Here is a 21208-nt window from a genome sequence, read left to right on the forward strand (position 1 = left end):
ATTTTCATTTTATGTAAAATGAATAAAACAAATTTTTGAAGTGCTTCCGGTGACGACCGGAAGCTACGCCGAACAAAACAAAACAGTGTAAACACATGTACATACATAGGTCTATCATCCCACAAAGTTTGATCGTTCAAGTCGTTACCGTTTTTGAGATCTCCAGGAATCAAGGTTTTTTGTCTCGGGACAGGAAAGGGACAAACGGAAGTGCTCAATGTAAATTGTAATAAAAAAAAATTTTTGTACTTGCCCTTTCTACTTAATTGTTCATCGACTTCACTACAAATATCAAAGGAAAACAGTTAAACTGATAAACAGCTCGATTTGTTTGAACTCTTCCTGTGTGGACCGGAAGTGACGGAAGACAAAACGAAACCGGTTAAACACATCTTCAATCAAATGTCTATCATCCATAAAAGTTTTGTGCTTTGATCGCTTATAGTTTCTGAGATCTCGTTTGTACAAAATGTGTTTCAAAAAAGCTACCTGAGATAATTGAGATATCTCACCGGAAGTAGAATTTTTTTGTTGAGTTAACATCGCATAGACAATCTATGCATAGATTTATACTTATATATTTATTTTATGGAAAAAGAATTTTATGCGAAAAAGTAGTTATTTTTGAAGTGCTTCCGGTGACAACCGGAAGTTACGACGAACAAAACAAAATAGTGTGAACACATCTACAGCTATGGGTCTATCATCCCACAAAGTTTGATCGTTCAAGTCGTTACCGTTTTTGAGATCTCGTTGATACAAGCTTTTTCAACGCGGGACAGGAAACGGACAAACGGAAGTGCTCAATCTAAATTGTATTTAATATATCTTGTAAACTTGCCCTTTGTACTTCATTTCTCATCCAGCACACTACAAATATCAATGGAAATAAGTTAAACTGATAAACAGCTCGATTTGTTTGAACTCTTCCTGTGTGGACCGGAAGTGACGGAAGACAAAATGAAACCGGTTAAACATATCTTCAATCAAATGTCTATCATTCATGAAAGTTTCATGATTTGATCATTTATAGTTTCTGGGATCTCGCGGGTACAAAATGTGTTTTAAAAAAGCTACCTGAGATAATTGAGATATCTCACCGGAAGTAGAATTTTTTTGTTGATATAACATCGCATAGATAACTTATGTATAGAATTATAGTTTTAAGTTTATTCTATGGAAAAGAAATTCAATGCGTAAAAACAATAATTTTTGAAGTGCTTCCGGTGACGACCGGAAGTTACGACGAACAAAACAAAATAGTTTAAACACATCTACAACTATAGGTCTATCATCCCACAAAGTTTGGGTGTTCAAAACTTTACTGTTTTTGAGATCTCGAGGTGACAAGCTTTTTCAATGCGGGACAGGAAACGGACGATCGGAAATAAATTTTGAAAAAATTAAAAAAACGCCTAGAGATATTATCATTCTCTCTCATACCAGAAAATTTCAAAAAAATCTATCCTGCCATCTCCGAGAAATCTTGTGGACAAAAAAAAGGAAAAAAAAAAATAATAATAAACTAGACTCTTGTTGCTATAGCAACAAAAAGGTCTTCCGTTCCTCATGTATAAATCTGTGCAAAAGATATATTTCTCTTGTAAACAGAAAATGGATATAATTTATACTGTAAAGGAATTCCCAAGAAATAAACAAAACAAAAAGACAAAACGTCATTTTTTGAGTACTTTCTGTGACGACCGGAAGTTACGCCGGATCATACAAAACACAATAAACATTACCTTGTCTTTCCTCAAAGTTTGGATGTTCAAGTTTTTGTTAGTTATAATATCTCGCTTAGAAAAGATTTTTGTCTCGGAACCGGAAACGATCGAACGGAAGTGATTAAGAAATTGAAAATACGTAGTTTAGTACATTTACCTATGATACGTTATTGTTCATTACATTGAGTAAAATGTTTAAAAAATGCTTAAGAAAAAAAACCTTTTATTGCTTGAACACTTCGATTAAAACCGGAAGTGGCGAACGACCAAATGGAACCCGTTAAACACATGTTCATTCAAATGTCCATTATCCATACAAGTTTTGTGTCTGTATCTCTCACAGTTTCTGAGATCTTGAGGGTAGTTTGTTTTTTTTAAAAGAAGGCTACCTGAGATATTTGAGATGTCTCACCGGAAGTAGAACTTATTTTTGGTTTTTTTACCATGTGTAGATGACCTCTTGTATTCTTATAACCAAAATGTTACTTCCATGCTAAATAACCAACATATTTTTAAAAAATCAAAATTTTGTGTTCTTCCTGTGACGACCGGAAGTTACGCCGGATGAAACAAAATAGTGTTAACACATGTCCATACACAGGTCTATAATTCTACAAAGTTTGGTTGTTGAAGTCGTTACCGTTTTTGAGATCTCGTCGATATAAGGTTTTTTGTCTCGGGACAGGAAACGGACAAACGGAAGTGCTTAATGAAACTTAATTTTTTTATATCTTGTTTACTTTCCTATTTTACATTATTAGTCTTCGAAACAGCTTAAACTATAAAAAAAAAAACCAGTTTAACGGATTAACAATTTGATTTGTTTGAACTCTTCCGCTTTGGACCGGAAGTGACGGAGGACAAAATGAAACTGTTTAAACACATCTTCAATCAACTGTCTATGAGTGGTGAAAGTTTTGTGTCTTGATCACGTACAGTACCTGAGAACTTGCGGGTACAAAATATGTTTTAAAAAAGCTACCTGAGATAATCGAGATATCTCAACGGAAGTAGAATGTTTTTGTTTATTTAACATTGCATAGATGACATATATAAGGATCTATACTAATATCTTTATTCTATTGAAAATAAATTAAATACGTAAAAACAAAAAAAATTGAAGAGCTTCCGGTGACGACCGGAAGTTACGACGAACAAAACAAAAATGTTTAAACACATCTACGACTATAGGTCTATTATCCCTCAAAGTTTGGATGTTCAAGTCTTTCTCATTTCTGAGATCTCGATGTGACAAGCTTTTTAACGCGGGACAGGAAACGGACGACAGGAAATAAATTTTCAAAAAATGAAAAAAACGCCTAGAGATATGATCATTTTCTATCAGTCCTGAAAACTTGAAGTAAATCTATCAAGCCATCTCTGAGAAATCTTGTGGACAAAAACTGGGAAAAAAATAATAATAAAAAACCTTACAATCTCTATAAGGTCTTCCGTTGGAAACGGAAGACCTTAAAAACCTTACAATCACTATAAGGTCTTCCGTTGGAAACGGAAGACCTTAATAAAAAGAAACATTACAATCACTATAAGGTCTTCCGTTGGAAACGGAAGACCTTAATTCTTTGTAAAAGGCAAGTGTACATCCTTAATTTAGGGTTCTCTCTCCTTTGACCCCCCCCCCCCCCCCCCACCACCACCATTTTTAGTTGTACGAATTGCATTCATTATTCCAGCAATAACAATTCAAATTACATTGAACCAGAATGTAAAACAATACTTTTATTGATGCCTTAAACTCTAATAGTTAGTGAACAGGTTCTATGGAAAATAGGCCAACTTGGGAGTAAAAATATCCTCCAAAAAATATAGTAGGCTCGTGTGTTCCAATGATTAACAAATTGTGAACCATGATGGGCATTTATTACTTTTTGTAGGATTGGGGATCCAGTCTACATCAGCCATTGTTCCCAACCTCCAGAGGGAAAACTGGGGCTTTAGCTTACCCTCTGCAGCGCTCAGTCTAAAAATGTCAGATTGTCTATTGATCCTGAGATTGGACTTCTCTCAATTCTTCCTTGGTGCAAGATGTCAGATTCATCAAGAGGTTTGGGTTATTAGATTTCCCTTAGAAATTAAGGATAAATCATTTTCACCAATGATCCTGAATGGTGTAAACAAGGCGCATCATACCATTTTGTGATCTGCAAAGAAATCAAGAAATCTCTGTCAAAAGCACTAGTGGAGAAGGCAGTAAAACTCGGACTGGTCCGAAGCTAAAGAACTCAACTAATTCCTCTTTTAAAATATATTTGCAAATTCTAAATTTGATTAGAGAAGTCAATGAAAAGTTTTTATTCACACAGCAATATTTCTTGATGTTGCAAGTGTGAGAAGAAATGGGGAAGTTGGAATGCTAGCCCTGATGACGGCTGATGGAGTCGGATCCATATTTTCCGCACCAGCCAATATACTGGAATGCTTAGACATATCCATAAGTGACAGTCTTATCACATCTCAAAATTTCAGCATATCAAATATCTGTGTCACTATTGATTAGCTAGATATGTACAGTGTAACCTTCAATTTTCCATGCAATAATCTAGCCGTCTTACACACTTGAATTACGTTCTTGTAATCCTCACAATTCACTGGGTATAGCGTATAAAAATTTAGCTCTTCAAAGAAAGTGAATCACACCGCAGATCATTACTTCTGGATCAATTAAGAAAGACAATTGATCCTAGAATAAGTTTTATCACAAAAAAATCAGCAACCAAAAAATTGTGCTTTTATGAAGAACTAATTCATTGTGGCTTATATAGTTGATAATTAAAGCCAACTAAATTTACATGCAGTGGAGAATGGGATTCCATATCAATTACAAGAGAAGTTTTATGAGATATAAACACACTAGCTGTTGTTATCTTTTTTATACAATAGTTATAATGTAAATCACATAGCCATTATTTTTCACTGCATTAAATATATGTACCATTAGGGAATCAAACCAGGAACATGCTTTTATTTCCATTAATGGGAAACCATGTTATTTGGTTCAAGAATATTCTGAAATTAATGTACTAGCTATAGCTAGCAACATAATCTGCTATTTAACAGAACATTAACAATGCAAATTCTGTGTATTTGAACACTCATGCGTATGTATTATTTTCAATAACTAGCGATTATCAATGTTTATCATTTTGTCAATTTTTAATGTGGGTGTTAATAAAAAAAATAAGGTACGGAGATCACACAATACATGTGAAAAAATGATTTATAATCTAGAGTATTAATTAATTTAAAACAGATAAGATTTCGAAGACTTACAAAACCTAGTACTGTGGTTTCATTAATATTCAAGGGCATCAATTTTCGTGAATAAAGTGAAAATCACAGTTTCAAGGATATGTAAATTCGTGGCTGATGATCCTATCAATACAAAATGTTAATAAAGATTGCACTTCAATGGACATTTAATTTCGTGGATCAACTAAACAACGAAATCCACAAAAATTGGTATTCAACGAATATTGATGAAACCACAGTATGTAGTATTCCCGAGAACTAACTTAAAAAATTTTCATTACATTATAAATGAAACTTAGGTAAAGATAATATACCTTTTAAGAGATCAAATAATGCAAATTATAGAATCTCAATACAAAACATTAAAGCAGCGCAAAACTGAAACCACAGAGAAGAAGAAATGTGATGAGCCTTACCGATCAGTGAGAATTCTAATCCTTACTCAATCAATGATACTCCAGTATAGAATCAAATACTATTTACTACCATGTAAAACAAATGTTGACAGACCCAGTCTGTGATTGGATGAATCGGAGGATGCTAGGAGTATAGGACCTCTTCTATTGACCCCTGCCGACTATACACACCAGTCAGAGTCTCGTAGCCACGATATTATAACTGAGTGACTCCTCACCATCGTAAGCCCGTGTAGAAAGCAGACAGGTTTTTGCCAATACCATTCCCTGGTATATACAGGGAATAAATCAGTATTGGAAACTCACTTAATCTTGCATAAACAGTCTGCAATATCAATCAGGAAATCGGGAGATGATGTATGAACCCCTTCTCCAGCTCTCTCTCACAATCTACTCTGTCTACAGCAGAGATGGTCGTAAAATACCTGCCTCTGACAATTAATTGTTAATTAAACAAACCTACAGCTCAAATCACCTGCTCCGTAAGTACATCTTCTTTCAACATCAAACAGGAATCAATACTTATTTTTCCCTAAGTCTCCTGTATTTAACAGTCATCTTTCAGCCCCCGAGATTTCAATTGATATTTTTTCCCTGCGTTAAATCTGTACAGTTTTAGATTTAAATCATATCACGTTTCTGGCAGATGATGTCAACAGATATCATGTTATGTCACACACTTAATCAATGGTGAGGCTTAGACAATAACCAAATCCCACGAGAATTCCGTCTGATATTCTCTACAAGTATATGGTACATAAAAATTGGGGTTTTCATCTTGTACGCACAAATCAAGAGGAATTTCCAGATTGGAAGAACACAAAATACAAAACTTAATTCCAATCAAAGCTTTCTTATCATTTAATAAGCAGATTCATGTTGCATGCAGTTTTTGGTTAATGTCATGAACACAAAAGCTGACAGCCATTTCTATTTTTCTGGAATATCAGGGTTTTTTCTAAATATTCATGCATAATACATTATCAAAACATAATCCATGTTAATACTTAGGACCTAGGTTAAAATGTCACTTAAAGCCTGATTAAAAAAACATGAAAAGTGGTTGGATTGGTAGACCCTATTCAATATTTGATTGTGTCACACCTGTCGAAAGAGTTTAAACTTAGAGAATGACCTTTTCTGTAAAAATAAAACTAGGTTAGCTAGGAAAGTCTATGCTTATAAACAGTGTAAGACTATTTTAAAAAGTGAAAAATGTTTCAACAAGTATTATATTTGTATTAATTTGGTAACTATCTAACATGACTGTCCCTAATGTAATTCAGTTTTTCTATCAAGTACAAAAATTATAGTAGGAATCATGCTCCTTATTATGAAATAAACAAAAATTTCATGTGGATGATATTAAAAGGCATCATGACGTAAGGATGACGTCAATGTCTATGAATGTATATAATGATTTGTTCAGCCAATCAAATGGCACTTTATGTACCGAAATTGAGTTTATAATACTTCTTAGTGTTTAATATGACACTAGAGTACTTTCATCGATTAATTGACCAAGCTTCCACTAGATCGAAACGACACTCAAACATTAACAAATGCTACATTTTGTGCAATTTTCATTGCCAGCTAGTCAATATCCATTAAAAACATTAATTTAAAGTACATGCATTTTAATGATTAATGATTGTAGGTTATTCAAAAACTTATAAGGCACTGTAAAGTGAGCATTTTTCTGATGGAAATTGAACCATCCATACAATAAATTTCATGTTCATCACCCTGCAACCTAGCTTAAAAGCTTTAGAAATAAAAAGTCTATATAATTTTTGGATCTAATAAAATGTTGGATAAATACCTCCAATTACTATGTCTTTCTCTGATCTTTTATAAAGTTCATTGGAAACTCGTTCAGATAAACAATTACAGAAAAGATTTTTTTAAAAATAATATATGGTCATAACATAAATGTTTCACTGAAGGAATCGCTGAAAAGAATAGATGGTACAGCCCTATTTCCTCTCAAGTCTTTCAGTTTACAGACTAGAGAAAACAGAAAATCTGCTGTACTATTATAATTGTAGTTCTCCCGCAGACAAACAGAGTGGGAACAATAGCGTGAAAGACCAATATTTAATAGACCGATTTCTGTATACCGGTATTTACTCAACATAGAAAGCAATTGTTGTATAACTATCTGACTCGGTAACTCCTAAAGATGGATTGCATTGTTCGAAAAATAAAACAGTTTAGCGGTATTGATAAGAAGAGTTTCTATAATTCAATACACTGTACCCACGCACTGACGATGGTTCAACAAAGATTATATCAAGTGCAAATTGAACTTTTTCGAATTAGTATGAAAATACAGCATGCATTTGCACTTAAAATAAAGACAGAATGATTGTACCACCTTAATGAAAGTTTTTAGCACACTTTTCTGGTGAAAAAAAGAATTGGAGCACTTCTCTAAGGAAAAAGATTGAAAAAATTTAGATTCAATAATGAAATAAAAGTGTGAAAATAACCACTTTTAAAAGGATTGTAAGTACTTTAAACACTTTTAATTCTATCTTAAATGTTAATATCTCAATCATTATAACACATCTCAAACCTCAGGAATCTCTTTTTTTTTTATTTAAGTGTAATTTAAGAATTACTTTTAAGGAAGCAGTTAAGAATTTTCTTTAGCTTTCTTAAATGTTTGGTAGAATTGCAGGGTTTTCTTGAACTGAATGGCTTGGATGAACTAATTGATTTTCTCGGATTGATCGTATGGTACAGCACGACAATACTAAAGGGACAAGGCATGTACAGAAATCAAATTTACTAGTGATGCCTACAGAAAACCTGTCTTGAAGTCTATTATCAGAGCCCAGAGCCAAGTTTTTTGTCATGCAACCCACGTCTTGGAATCTTTAGACCCAAACTCGACGGCAGAACGAGCTGCAAACAAGCTCGCCAAGTCCAAATTTAAGGCTACATATTGATCAAACACAGACAAGAGGAAGAATTTACACTGCACAGTCAGGCAACATGGACCTTGGTACCAAGACTTGGATAAAAGCTTCCTCCCAATGTAATTACTACTGTTTCATCACCAGCTATCCTTCATCAGGACAACAATACTAGATATACAGTGATAAAACATGGAATCACTTGTAATATAGTAATGTAATATGATGGAGAGCGCTTTTATCAGAATGTTCACGTCTTTTCCAAAACCCCATAAGTTTACATAAACATTATCAGAATCGTAACAAAATCATAAAAGTGCACTTTGGACTATAGTGTCTAAGAAATGATACATAAATATTGTTCCCTTCTTGTAGCTCCTCAATTGTTACAGTAAAGATATAGATTTAGAGGTAAGAAAAAAGATATGTACATGTATTCTACTGTAAATATTTCTTCACTATGATATTTTATGATCATAGCGTGCAACATTTCATTTCATTTGATTTTGATACATAGGCCTAAGTATCTGATCTGTATAAATGTTCAGATTCTGTTCACGGCCAACAAAAAACTGACGGGTTATTGTTAAGTAATCAATCAGTGAATTACAACAATTTTGATTATACATAGAGGTTTCAAAATAAAAAAATCACATCCAAAAATGTGAAATTGCCAACTGATAAAATTCCACAGATTCAATCAATATGTCCATAATGAAAATGTGACAAACCCAGTTAAGGAAGGTATATGGTGCAACATCGTTTACGAAAATTACCTCTGCATAAAAATAACTGATAGCTAGAACCATTTTTACAAGAGCTTGGTCTTTGGGTAGTTATGTCAAACAGCAATGTGACGTAGGCCTGTCTATTTCATTGTTGGTCACTCAGCAATGTCTCTTTGAAATTAACAAGATTTATTTGGCATTTGAAATCTGAGCACATTTTACTCAAAACCAGGTCGTTTTGAACTTGTTTTGATGCACGATATATAGATAGTTACGTTCATGGTCTTGTTTAAATGGTTCGAGCTATCAATTATTTGTTGAAAAGTCAAACATATAGTGATAATAGCTAGCAATGCATCACTTTCCAGCAGCAAATATTGCAACCTTTCCATTTCATTTCTAGACTTGATACAGTCTAACAGTTCTCAGAAAGGTGTCATTTATAAAGTTCACATACTGACAAACAGCCTGTAATGAAACCAAAATACCAACCACCTTAACTTAGTCTGTCATGAACTAACACATATGGGTTTTTTTACCAGGTGTTATAATGGCTTTGTTTATGATCAATGATGACCAAATATTCCCCAAGACCTTCAAGACCAGCTGCCAGGATAAAAAAAAGGCCAGCAGTAATGTCATATTACATCACTCAATACCCTCCCACCTATGATTGCAGCCTCCATTATTGATGAGACAGCCCTGCCAATAGCTGTTGTTACAATCCACACAAAGTCTTAGCAAATACATCAAGGCTCAACTAAAACTACTGAAATCTGACTGAAATAGACCCAAATGATCGCAGTAAAAAAAAAAAAGGATTTTCGGTAAATTACACTGTATTTCACTGATTAGAGACTAAACGTTTCATCTGCTTTTACAGATGTATTTGAAATTAACACACAACCAATGACCTGAGTCTCTAATTATGGTTTCTAGACCAGATCATTAGTCTTAATTACCACAGACCAATGTGAAGATCACTGCCCATCTGGTCAGAATCCAATAATGATCTTCCTTGTTGTACAACAAATCAATATTTGTGTCAAAGTATATACACACATGAGATTCCTGGTTATTTTAAGGTACAGTACTAGAAAATGGATAATTAGGCTCAGATAATGAAGAAATCATGACTACTGTCTTAGCAAGAGTACTCATGCCTAAGACATAAGTACAAGCACTTATAGTCACACTTTACAGCCCCTCAGTTCCTTTCGTGTGCAATGAATGCACAGATTATGCATCTACCTGGAGGTCAATAAGACCATGATCAAAGACATACATGTACATTGTGCATTAAATAAAGTCAGGGTTTTGAGATTTCGTGATACAATCTGCAAAGAACCAAGACCAAGCAACATGTACTGTATAGACAAAATAGTGCATTTCTGTCAGGGAACTTTCCCAAAATAAAATGGTTTCACAGGAATTGCTCTGACAAAATGTTAGAGTTCTTCTCTTTAATGGCTATAAAACAACTGAGTTAGTTCAAAATTCCCCCAAAAATTCCCATTTCAAAAGAGCCAAAAATCACAAATTACAGTGTATAAAATATCTAAAAGCAAGTAAATGCTTTCAAAGAATTAAAGGACATATTCCAGATCAGGTGATATATATGGTATCTTAAAAACACAAAGCTTCTGAACAAGCAGTGAATTTTTCTCTCAATCAAAATTAAATTTCCTACAATCTGTTCAAGTAAATTTGCACATGTTAAAAAAGAGAAAGTGAGGGTCTTGGGTAAAAACAGAGCATAAAGCTAGCAAAGAGGATGCTTATCAGATCCTGCTGTCAACACCCATAAACATAAAACGCCCCTAACCATGCTAATGTCTTCAGAATTTTGACAAGATAAGCAGTCTCAGAGTCAATCCAACACTTGTCAGGCCAGGAAATGTGATTTTGCAATTGGAAAAGATTTCTCTGTGTGCCCAGCGTTCCACAGACCCATCATAAAGCCCCCTTTTTTCATTAAATGTTAACACCTAATTGTCTACATTTCTAGGATTTCAGACATTAAACCTTTGATTGTTGACAGCATTCATAGTGTATTAAAGGGGGTTTTGTCCGACTCTAGATAGGCATCATAAAGGTGTTGTGCACATCTTCAGAATATAATATATAATAACATATTAGCTACAGAAGGGATAAGGAGAAAACCAATTCTGACTCCATTCATAAAACACGCCACCCAGAACACATGCTTCGTTAAGCTTGGCCAAGTTTTTATGAATCGTCACTCCACCACCTTAGTTCATCAAAACAAACTCCTGAGGAACTGCATTCTCCATTGTACTGACTGGACCTTACAAAAATCACATCTTGATGTCTTCTAACAGAGAAGCCATCTTGGTGCACTACAGTGATGTTCACCAGATATTAAACAGATTGTAAAAACGACCTTGAAGGTGTCCAGTTCTTTGTCAAATCAACAAGTGTTTTCAGTTTATACAGCATCTGTGGCAACAGTTACCGTAATATTAATAGACTTTTGATTGCAGGTCTATTCCAAGATTCTGGTGATTCATCTTGAACTGAACCATGTACAATTTGTCATACTGTACTTGTAGGAGCACATAACAAATACTGGAATTTTCATAAAATTCAAAGGTCAAAATGATATTATTTCAACTCCTTTCATTATAAGGCAATATCAGGTCAGGCAAATATTTTGTCTACAGATAATCTGGAATCAGAACTATAAATCATTGAAAAGATGGCCTTCCCAAAGACAATGTACATTAGGATGAAAAGCATCTTTAACTCTAGACAATGCTTTGACCTTAACTTATGACCTTGCATTTAATGCATCTTTTGTTTAAAAAAACACACTTTTAGTTGAAATATAAGGCAGATAAGGCCAAAGGAAGAAAAAAGTATCCAGATAAAGATTTTGCACAGATGTCTGCTATTACCTTGATATTGGACCTAGAAATTTGGTTCAATGCCTATGCAGACCACTTACCTACAAGCAGTCTTTTGTTAAAGGCCAATTTAGGTTAGGCTAAATGTCATAATTAAGGGATAATTAGAATTATCATATTGTTAACAGCAGAATTAAATTTCCTTCCATGCATAATCTAGAACAGTATCATAGCTTCATGGAGTTTTGGACAGCTAACATCATGATGTCCTAAGAACCCACCTCACATCAGACTCTAAAGAGATTACCAGCAGCATACCTCATGGCTTACAGAGGCTGCAACGAACTATCGACGCTCCCCGGTCCTGGGCTATTGACTGGTTGTTGAGTGGAGCTAGGACTGTCGATTATTACTGGGTTTGCAGTTCCTACTCAGCTTAAATGTCCCACTAATTGCTTTCTGATAACTACTGGCAAGCATTTTCTCCCAAGAATTCTGGCGTCAATTAAAACTATTTTGGAATCTGGAATTCTGATAGTCACTGTGATAATTTGGAATCTGCACATTAGGAAATACAATGTCACACCTCAATGATATCTATATCATAGTCATTTGAATATTGTAAAAGTTGCTTTTCACTACCATTTTACAAAGCATTCAAATTCATTCATCAAAACTCTTTTTCCATCACTCACTTCTGGTGTGTGTGTGTGTGTCTCTCTCTCTCCTCTCCTCTCTCTCTCTCTCTCTCTCTCTCTCTCTCTGTGTAACTATTCATGAAAAAAACTCTTAAACAGAGTTATTAAAAAAGAGCAAGATTATTTTTGAACATTTTTTTAAAAAGAGGCCTTTGATTCTGAATATGCAAACTTTATTGATGTTATAGTTACCGTAATATGGAAATCAGGGAGTAAAAATAAGTAACCTTCTAATAAGTGTATAGTAAATCATATCAATCAAGTAAAACAATTTTATTTGATTCACTTTTATATTTAAATTGACTCACGTATTCAGCAAAATTTATTTTAGATTATTATCAACATTTCAACTGATATTGCCTTTCTGGGGAAGGGAGAATTAACTGATAAAATGCATACTTTATGCTAAGAAAATGGCCAAAATTCTGATCCAAATTACATGTAGCTGTAGAAAAATTACTGGTATAATGGGTTTGAGTTCTCTTTAATACTGACTTTAAAGTATAAGACAAATAAGAGAGCTTTAGTCAGCTTTGGAAAGATATATATGGATCTTGACTGAAATAAATATTTTCATTAATCATACAGATGAATTTTATAACAATTGTTACAATCAAATTGAGATATGCACATGCATTCCTTATTGATTGGAAGATTAGTTACAAACACTACCTATCCAGAGAAATCGGGTACACTATAATATATGCAATATTTTGCCCCCCCCCCCCCCCAAAAAAATGACAAAAATCAACAGCTGGTATTTTTTGCATAAATTACCAATAATTAAAATTCAAGTTATATGCACATCTCTGATGTACTGGTATTTTCAATTGATCTGTGAATTAAAAAACTTCCTATCTTGAAAAGTTCAGGAGGAGTTATCCCTACAAAAGGGGTACCCTCTTGGAAGCTGCCCGCCCACCATATTCAACATTTCTCAATAACTTGATTTTTCCCATGGAAAACCTAGTTGAAAATTACTGGTAAGTTAAAAATAGCCTTGGTGAGATGAGAGATGTTATTTCTCGTCCTTTATTTCTTGTCGATTACATATGTATTATAATCATATGAATTCCATTTTGTTTTGATATGTTGACAGTATAGAGAAGTACAAGTTAAATTAATAAAGAAGTAATTTGGGGAAGTATCTCCACCTACATGTAGCTTTTAAAATTCATGATAGTTAAGAAAAATTTGCTGTTATTTTTTTCAGCTATTCGTAAAAATTTATTATATATATATACATTGTCAATGTACTATACATATGTACATGTGCCATACCATTATTTCAATCTTAACAAAGCCTTTAGGGTGAGCCCTAGTTATATCTACCCTAAATATTTTTATGAAATATCTTGAATGAAGTTTTATAACTTAAGCTTTCACGTTGTACCACTCACTTTATTGCAAAAATGACCAAAAGTCATGCAAACTTGAATTGTACTTGGCCTCGTATTAAGCATCAGTTGTACCTGCATGACCAACATTTTGTATGCTTATTTTGTAACAGCCCCAAACTAAGAATTTCTAGCTATCATCAAATTCCCCATCACCTTGCTTTTTGCACTTCAAACAACACATTTGGTATCACTATCATGACATGTTATTAATATTTGATTATTATGATGCCTCTGAGGTTGAACTATACTCAGATATTCTGTGATTCAGATACGAGGGTCATTCATCAAGTACACAGTGTGGAATTGGCCCAGAAAAGTACAGAGAGTGTTCCGTAGACCTGTCTTATCTAGTCCGAACATTCTCCCATTCCTCGCCATTGACTCTTCAATACACCGAGTATTTCTTTAAATATTCATCATGATAGCTGAATGAATAAAAAATCTACAGGAGCTCAGGAAACCTTATTTTTTTAACAATATTCATTTTATTATCAATTTTCGTATTATTGAAGTTTTCACAGATTATTTTCAAGCATATCTATATCATTTACTTTCAAAAAATTTTACCTAATGCATGTATTGGTAGTTGCTCCATAAAATGAAATCATTATAGATTACAGAATGAATCTTGATTCACAGGTGAGACCAGCATATCACAGAATTATTGCCGTTTTTCAAATTGCATCATTTTCCACCCATCAGATTGTATCAAGACAGAACCTTACTTTAAAGCTCCCAATCCATCAAAAGACACATGTGGCCGTTACTATTGAAGGATCGAGGAGATCTAAATTAGCATTCTTCAATCTACCGAATGTGTTAGAAAACTCTCAAGGCAATATGCACTAATGGTTATTTTTATAGTAATGACATTAAGAACCTCAGAAATAACTGTCACTCCAACCAAAATAGATGGAAATATATAAACGTATTAAGAAAAATCGACTCACTATTTCAGGGATAAGATCTATCAATGACAATACCAATGGTCGTGATCAATGATGCAAGGTCAAAAGGTCATCCATAAACACAAGTCATCCTCACATCCTTTTCTAGCCCTATGTCTCCATTAGACCAATTCGCCACGAGTTTTCCTGCCTTGGATTTTCCGAGGGAGGGAGAAGATGTCAACACGTGGTCCTGCCAAGACAGAAGTGATCCAACATTGTCACAATGTATAAGGAATGTCTATACATTACTGTATTGATCGCACACAGGCGGGCTAATTAAACAGTAAACACTTGACAATGATGTGGTGGATAGACCGAGGGGTCTGATTGATTCCTGATCAGGTTTTAAGTGGTCCAGGCATTCATATCCACACTGAACATCTACTCCCATACAATGATGGTCAATATTTTATTTAATCTCAAAACCCCTGGATGTTTAGATACTCAGTTTTAGCATACATAATATCCAGATGCAAAATTGGTTTAATAATGTAAATGAGAAGGCTATAATCACGGCAATAAGCCTATAATCATTAGAGAGCTTTAATTTCATCAATACCATATAGTGACATGAGAGTTTTCATTGAATAAATATCCATAGTTTTTTTTATTCTCAACAAAGGACATACATTTAAATCTTTCTTTCTTTATTGATATTTCTTTTTACAGGAGATAAATGCACCAGATGTTAAATATCATACCTGTATTAAATTAAACCATCTTTTGTCCAAATATGGATAGATATCTCGAGTTACTGCATTGTTCATTTTATTGTTTGTTTCCTGTAAATGTACACATGAAATGTCCTCATCATAAATTGTATTTTCTGAATTCGACCAGATTTCCAAAGATTTCAATCTTCATGCCTTATGAATTGATATTTCACTAATTTTTGTTTACCGATGTGAATCCAACTGCTTCCGCATCAGTGAATGATTGCTTTCTGAAAAATATAATAAATACATCATTACTACACATGTACAAAAGAAAAGTTACCATGGTTACTCAACTTCAAATGACAATTCAATAGCAATGAAAATCAAAATTTATTTATTTAACTCAGAATTATCCTATTACAATTCAATAGTTGAATAAACATTAGTTTTATTTAAAAAGCCATTGGCTGTTTAGTGGAACATTTAGTTGTGCATCTTTCAAAAATGCCTACACGTATGGCTTCGTCGGCCAGTATGATTTTAATTATAATTGCGAACATATTGAACGCACACTGTTATTTTCTGACCCAGGTTATTTAATGTCTTTGAAATTCCAACACATGATTTGATTTGATATTTAAACATAAATGCACTCTCTTGCATTTTTTTTTTTTTAAATCTACCTAAAACACTGTGCCGGATAATTAGTCCAGTGCCAAAGTGGCATTTTTTCACCCGCTTAAGAGGCAGTTTCAGAAAAATCCATACATACAATATCATATCATAGACCATTGTCTAGAAAGTATATAACCCACTTTTGTTTTTAGTGTGTTTCACCTGACAGGTGAGATATTTACCTTTAAAAATCAATATCCCATAGGAAAATGATAATTCCCATAGGAGAATTGATTCTCCTACAGGAAATATTGACAATCCTATAGGATTTTCTAAAAATCCTAAAGGAATATTTCCTGTAAGAGAATGGTATTTCCTGTGGGAATTTGATTCAGACAGGCTGTTTTCCTATAGGAAACTAATATCTCCAATCAGATTTTATCAAATCCTATTGGAATTGAAATTCCTGTAGGAAGTTCGTGTATTCCAATAGGAAATTTCAAATTTCCTGTAGGAATATTCTTTTTCCTATGGGAAAAATTATTTTCCTCTAGGAATTTATTTTTGAAAGGTATATATCTCCCATGACAGGTGAGCTACGATGATAACAATTATACTCTGTCCCGAGTTTTTGCTTCCACCACTTTGCTTGATATTTCGATAATCATAAATACCTTTGTGCTCAAACTATGTTCATCCACTAATATGAAAAATGTCCAGATTATCTGTTTTAAAACGTCCCCTCTACTGCTTCAGGTTTCAATACACATCCCAAAATAGAAAGTCTACGGGGATTTTGCATTGCATCAGCCATTAATAAGCCCGGATGATAACGTTGAAAAATTGCGCGAGGTGTCACAAGTACTTCCGAATGGAGAAAAGATGTAAATCTCCATAAGAAAATTGTTTTCGTTCCTGTGAACTATTATGAGTGAAAAATGATAATTGTTCAATGAAGATATCCTGAATATATTCCTTTTTATCGATTTCAACTGTATTTCTTTCACAGGTTTTGTGTATTTTTATTAAAAATCATCAACAAGCGATGGAAGCAAAAACTTGGGACAGACTTTAACAAAGGTGGGTGTAAACTCTTTAAGCTGATAGTTAAGCAATGATCTATCATGTGGCATATTTGAATTTTTCGATATATGCATCTTAGACGGGTGCAAAAATGCCACCTTGGCACAAAGTTCTACAATGTAACTGAAAATTTACATTCATCAATTTCATGAAAACAGGTACACATGCAGGTCCGAGTGCTTTCAGCTTCGAATTCCATGCAAATGACCAGTGGTACTAGATACACGTGTGTAAGGTTAACAGGTTAAGAGCATGTATCTTGCATGCATGAAGGAAATGCGCATATCTATACAGTATACAACCTGTAATGGCCTGTCTACGATGCCTCAAAATTTGCCATTTTGGGATCAAGGATGATGCTGTGTGTTTTGAGAACATCCCAAAATGTGTAATCTCGAAAACCCCGCGAAATCATACCGATAGTCTAACCCGATTCTAAAACAATTCATCGAACCCGATTCACGAAGATGCTAAGCCTCATCATAGTCATTGTGGAAACTGTGGCAACAAAAAGTCACCAATTCATATTTTAAGTGATATAATATTACGCTTAATTTTTACATCTTAAATTTTCAATCCATGATTCCATGATTTAGATTTAAACTATTATTTGGATAATCGAAAAAATAACTTATATAGTGTAAATCAAAGGATATATCATAATTTGAAATCAATTTTATATTCATTTTTTTTTCATAATATCTTACTTTGATTTGTGGCAAAAAATGCTTCGAAGACCATATCGCATTCAGTAAATTGCTTTTCATGGTATCCTTCTATAGTACATGACTCCCATATTCAGAATAACTGAAATTAAATATCATTTTGTTTGCATGTTTGAGTAAGCTTAAAATACATGTATATAAAACATTACAGGAGGGAATCCATGAATTTTTTTTCTGCATGGTCCATATCAATAAAAAAAATATCAAATAATTCAAAATTGGAGAATCGAATGCATCAAACTCCGACCACCCAACCACTGCTGGCAACTCAAAGAACCTGAATATGTAGGTTTTTCGGTTTGACAGGGAGGATTCTAATGCCAATTTTGCTATATTAGTTTAGGAAATTCTGAATTTCTGGACTACATGTACATGGGTGTATCGATCACAAGTTTCCATTTAAAGAAACATAACTCGTATACATTTGTTCGCTTTCCTGTTTTAAGGCGGCTTGACTGTCAACAACCTAAAGATCAGATTAGTCGAGATTTCCGTAACCATACACTTTTAATCAATAAAGAAAATTATAAATATTTTAGATTTAAGATTCTAAATATTATTCTATACTAGTATCTTTATACAAAACTCGACCTCTAAATCAAATTGCCCGGTCTACTGATTCTAACTGAGCACTCTTAAAGGGGCGTGGTCACGATTTTGGTCAAAAATTATTTTTATGAATTTAATGATTACAATGCTTCAGTAATTACTATTATTACAGTAAACATGCATTGGCATTTTTAGTAGGCAACAAAAAAATTGAGTGCCATTCGCTGAGTTAAAAGGGAGTTACAGGGCTTACAATTCTTTGATATATTTTAAATGTTGAAGTGAACATTCCAGTTTTAGACCTGAAATGAATGCGTTAAACGTTAGGAACTGTTTATTAATTTATGCTTAAAATCGACAAATCAGCCTGGAAAGGATTTTTTACTGGTATATATTGAACCTTTGTAAACAAAATCATGGCACGAGTCTTGTTTATAAAAAGAAAAATATAATTTGACCATTCATTTATTCAGACTTTATTTCCCTCAAAGGAGGATTATTTCAGAACATACAATTATACATACATGCAACACATATAATTATGAGAAAAGGTATAACTATTTAGATATATACACAATGAAAAAATCATCTTAATAAAAAAAAAGGGGAGGGGGGGGTCCATTGGCACAAACAAACACAGGTTATGACGCTGCTATTTGGTTAGGTTGAGCTTTGAGCGTCCGATTATAGCATGTAGCAGTGCCTCGGATGTATCTAAATTTAAATTCGAAGTGCATGTAGATCTTTTTTTGGCAACCACGACCTAGCAAGAAGAATATTTCATCATCTGTCAGCACACAGGTCTGCGGAGAGGTGTTCATCGAAAGAGTTGGTGATCTGATCCCTCCAGTATGTACGTAATTATAAGTCACCGGTCGAAGCTTTATGTACGAGGGTCAATAAAAAAATACGAAGACTTTTGCCATAGCTACATTGTATCATGTTACTTAACGTCATATTATTTTTAAACTTAGTAGACATAATTTAGCAATAGTTTTAATCAATTTGAAATCAAAAAAGTTTATATATTTGTTTATTTTTAAGAATTATTTAGAATCTCATTCTGCAAAAATGAGGTCACGGCTCACGGTCAAAATTTGTGTTATGCCAACAATAATTAACCATATTATGTTGAAAGTAAAATATCTATAAATTAGGCTTAAAACCAAATAATATTAAAACCTCGGATTGAGATTTGTCATGATATTCTATGTACCAAATAACGACGGGATATATAGTTTCGGTGAACAGATATCAAAAACTAAAGATAGTCATCTTTAATTAAAATTGAATTGAAATTGAATGCGTCACGGCGCAACGAAAAGTATAAACAGTATGGATGTAACTCGGGGAAAAAGCCGATACAAACTGTGAACATGCTCAAAGATTGAAAAAAATAAATCAAAAATTATTTGCACGTTTGTGATTAACTGTATTACATTTTTAGGGGGAGGCAGTATTTGTATTTTGAACATCAAAAGTTCGAAAGAGAGTAGAATAATTTAATTCTGGTTGTAACTCGCTTTCTGATTGGCTAAAAAATTATTTTATATCGTATAAAGAATGTTGCCTACGTCATAGTAAGACTAACGTCAAAAACGTATCAATACGCCTGACGTTACGTTTGAATTTTGTACAATTTTACGTCATTTTAAAGGTCAAATGGCCGTTTTTATCTACAATGAAGAGTAGAAAAATTAAATTATAAGCAATGAATTCAATATTTATTAGTTTTATACGATATAAAATGGTTTGAAACAGTTTACGCTTTTTTTATAAACCGCTTCGCGGTTTATAAAGCGTAAACTGCCCCAAACCATTTTATATCGTATAAAACAAATAAATATTGAATTCATTCCTTAAATATCTGTAAACATTTGGTCAAAAGAACAAACAATATCTGCCGTTCATGGTTTTTCTTACAGTAATTGAAGAGACATGCGGTAAAAATTAAAACTTCGAGGAACTAACTTGTGATTCTCGAACAAATGTGAACAAATTAGATGTCGAGCTATATAGTGCCGATTTCAATTGTATGGTAGAAAGCACAAACGACTCAGATTGGGAATTTATATTAACTGTGCGTGCGTCATCTTGACGTCATGTTTTCAACGTTGCCGTGCGCCATGGTGACGAAACATGTTGTTTTTAAAATGGGGTAGGCCTAACAAAAATACCTTTTCATCAAATGAAATGAAACTTCGTATACCAATAGAATAAGTAGTGGTGCATAAATTATTTTGTTAGCTGTGACTAATATGAAAAATATATGAGCGACAGGCACATTGTCTTCGTATTTTTTTATTGACCCTCGTACATGTTGAAAAAAGTCTAGGAACACGGCGTCACATAGGAGTCTGTTCCGGAGGAAAAGCTATAAGCATGGATATAAATTTACGAAGAGGAATTTCATACGAGTTGGACGGAATGGACCAGATGAAACATGGGTTCATCAACCCTCGGGACCATGCCACTTTAACTGTATTTTTTCGGACACCTTTTTCTTACATGCAAACTGAATAATTAGTTGTCAACAACAAAAAGTTGTTTTCAATATCTATAGTTGGAAGAAGAGAAATAAATTCAAGCTGTAAAGTCTATAA

At 33.5% G+C, this 21208-nt stretch overlaps 1 protein-coding gene across 12 annotated transcripts in view; it reads right to left on the minus strand.

The window, feature by feature from the left end:
* LOC105328103 (neurexin-1) overlaps positions 1–15697 on the minus strand; it is a 54815-nt gene extending 39118 nt beyond the window's left edge. The window contains exons 1-3 of one of the 12 annotated variants that reach the window (XM_066089271.1): positions 15679–15697; positions 14978–15167; positions 3692–3889 (exon numbers count right to left, since the gene is read on the minus strand). The gene's annotated coding sequence lies outside the window, so the exon portion shown is untranslated. Of the gene's footprint in view, positions 1–3613; positions 3890–5413; positions 5841–14977; positions 15255–15678 lie in introns of those variants that run through there. The other 11 variants (XM_066089270.1, XM_066089276.1, XM_066089268.1 and 8 more) reach the window with 11 other exon arrangements.
* Positions 15698–21208: the final 5511 nt, after the last annotated feature.

This window comes from Magallana gigas, chromosome 6 (genome assembly GCF_963853765.1).
Source record: "Magallana gigas chromosome 6, xbMagGiga1.1, whole genome shotgun sequence".
NCBI classification, from domain to species: domain Eukaryota; kingdom Metazoa; phylum Mollusca; class Bivalvia; order Ostreida; family Ostreidae; genus Magallana; species Magallana gigas.